Source organism: Lathyrus oleraceus, unplaced genomic scaffold, assembly GCF_024323335.1.
Source record: "Lathyrus oleraceus cultivar Zhongwan6 unplaced genomic scaffold, CAAS_Psat_ZW6_1.0 chrUn0045, whole genome shotgun sequence".
Classification (NCBI taxonomy): Eukaryota; Viridiplantae; Streptophyta; class Magnoliopsida; order Fabales; family Fabaceae; genus Lathyrus; species Lathyrus oleraceus.
In genome coordinates this window covers 122,825-126,105 of record NW_026112436.1, presented here as the reverse complement: position 1 = coordinate 126,105, position 3,281 = coordinate 122,825, and positions in this window count along the sequence as shown.

Here is a 3,281-nt window from a genome sequence, read left to right as displayed (position 1 = left end):
AGATACCACCCAACCATGTGTGTGCTGTGTGAGTGCATACAGGAAAGCAAATAAAGCTTGAAGACCAATCACTGAATGAAAACAACCATCGTATACCAAAAGTGCACAATAAGTGCGAGAATCATACATCAAGTCTGACACAAATCACATACAATTCTCCAGAATCAGAAAGAAAATACAAGCACGTGAATTCCGTCAACAGGCCTGACGGTAATCCAACACAAATAACAAAGGTCTAGTCTGATGAGGGCCCCACAGACGGCTTTGCATCATCAACCATCTTGGTGAACTTCACCGCGAACCTAAGCCCAGTGTTCTCCTGCTGCAATCTCCCTATCTCTTTCTGGTAAATTTTCATCTGTCGGAAATAATGATTTGTCTCAGCAATGTAGTGATCTCTCTCAGCAATGATCTTCGCGTTCTCTGTTTCCTTAATCTTCAGCTTTGCTTCCCACTCGGTGATAAGGACTCTGACCCTGTCTTCCCTCTGATCCCTCACAAGGATTTGTCTCCTCTTTTCATCTTCAATGACCTTCGAAGCTCTAGCCAACCTCTCCTTGGTGATATCGTGCTCCCTTGTGGATGACTCTAAAGCTTGGCTGACCTTGCCATAGTAAGCGGTGTCTATCTCAAAGCGCTTCACTTCCATGGCATGTCTCTTGTCCTGGTCTTCTATTCTCCCTTTGATTTCCTGATTAGCCATCTGAATCCTAGCAACACTCATCTCCAACTCAGTCTTCTCTGCTTGCAGCTGATCTCTGGATTTCTTCATCTCAAGGAACTCTTCCATACTGACAGAAGAACGTGGCCCCTCAATCAAAGGACACCAAGGATCACCTCCAGGGAATGGTAGATGGGTGAGCTCTATCCTCTTCCTAAGCCAATCATCAAACGGAGGAAGAGACCTGCTGTTAACCTTGCCAAAAGGAACCTTGCCCTTTCTCTGAATATTTCGCCATGCCCCGGACACCTGCCTCAACTGTAACAAATTACCCTCAGCCGGGAAATAGAAAGACTCCTGAATCTCGCGCTCGAGAGGAGGAACCTCCATAGCGAACCCCATCTGTCTCCTAAGAAGTGTCGGGTTATAATTAATGCAACCCTGAACTCCTATAAGAGGCACATTGGGAAGACTCCCACAACTGTAAATGAAATCTCGTCCAGCCATACCGTTGTGAGTCCAAGCTATGTCCTTGGCTCGCAAACCCATCAACCTGACTGACCACTTGACGGTAGGATCAAGAAAAGCAAAGGCACCTCGGGAAGGAAAATACCCCATGAACCACTTGTATAGCAGTTGAGCACAACATCGGATCAATCCACCACGCCGCTTCTCGTTCCGATTATGGACCGAGTAGTAGACATCCCCAACCAGGGTAGGAATGGGATTCCTCTGCATAAACAATCGGATGGCATTAATGTCCACAAAGTTCTTCTGGTTAGGGAACATGATGATCCCATAGATGCTGACAGCAATCAAGGCACAGACGGTCCTCCAATTACCCACAACAGCATGCTCCTTGGCCTTAGCCTCCAAGAAACTCAGATGAAGACCAGGTAACTTTCCCTTCTCTTTCAAACCCCCCTTGGTCACTTCCGGGCTCAAATAAAGAGCACGAGACATCTCAGCAACATCAGGCTCCCCTTTAGTGGCAAAGAAAGGAATCTGATCTCGGATCTGAATACCCAGGATTCTGGCATAGTCCTCCATCAAAGGTCCCAACAAGTAATCCGGGAAGACGAAACATCTCAAACCCGGGTCATAAAACGGGAGAAGAGTATGGATGGCGCTCCTATCACTGTCTGTGAGCCTGAAAACCAACTTCAGAATACCGCCGTATGCCTCACGGAACATCCCCACATGGTCAAGTGTAATCAATGCTATCATATCTCTCAGCACATCAATCTTTGGATTGAAGAAACTGTAGACGACATCGTCCTTCAAACCGGTCCTCATGTCTGGAACAAAGAAGTCTCTCAACCAGGATCTCAATAAAAAATGTCCCTGCATATGGATAAACATGAGTTAGATGCAGATAAATGCAAAATGTGAATGATGCTAATGTATGAATGCAATGGATTGTGCCATCCTCCCAGTCATCTGATCAACCACTGCACTGATTTGCAGCCTCTGAACTGATCACCACCATCTGAAGTACTGAGCAACCCACAAATCCGACTTGAGGTTCCGAAATAAACGGAACCGGAGAATACATCACCATCATCATAGGAAAATCCACTGAACAGATAACCACAAGACCCTCTGAACCAGCCTAGGGAATCCTGAAATAAACGGATCCCCACTGATAAATACCACGGACAGAACTCCGGCGTCTCGGAAATAAATCCATAAATCCGACTTATAAATAGGACTCTGATTAACAACTGAACCATTAGTCACCATCAAAGTCACCATCAGAACATGCATCTGTAAGAATCAACCCTCCCCTCACAGGTGAATTCTAATCAGGTCATCCTAAGGTGGATAATGGTCTCGACAATCGGGCAAAGATACTCAACGGGTTTGCCCTTTCGGGTGTGCCGTTGTAGCTCTCTTAAGATCGTCTAAACCAAAGATCCGGGAAAGCACGGTCACCGAAGTCAACAGCTCTAAAGAGATAACTCAACCAAAGTGGAATACTCCACCCGGAAGAGCTCACTCAGAAGAACCTCGTCCGGCTTGTGGTATGTCACGTCGCAACAACATGCTGATAAAGCAAGTGAGGAAACGTGAGACCACACTAATCCTAGGTGTATACTCAGGCCTGGGTTTTAGCCCCACTCAGAACACCCACCCCAAATCAGAGGAACCACCTGTACAGAAGACAACACAATGATAGTATGATGCATGCAAACATTTATGCAAATATATATATATATATATATATACAATATAATAATCATAAATGCAATAAATAGAACAGCACAAGAAACCTAAACTATCCTAGAGAGCGCTAGGAGAGACTCGCTTAGGGAAGATGGACCAGCAAGAGGTCAACTTCTGTATCCCCAGCAGAGTCGCCAGCTGTCGCATCCGCGAAAAACAACCGGCGGGCAAAAACAAAACAAACAGAGCCGCCACCGTGCGTTATTTATCCCAAAGAGGGAAAGGAAACGCTCGAAGTAAACCTGGAAAAGACATGGTCTCGCGACCAAAGAGAGATGGGACCGGGAGTCGGTTATGCGAAGGGAAGGTATTAGCACCCCTACGCATCCGTCGTACTCGACGGGATCCACGCTCAAAAAGATAGAAGAAAGGTTGCTAAAACTGCTCAAAAGAA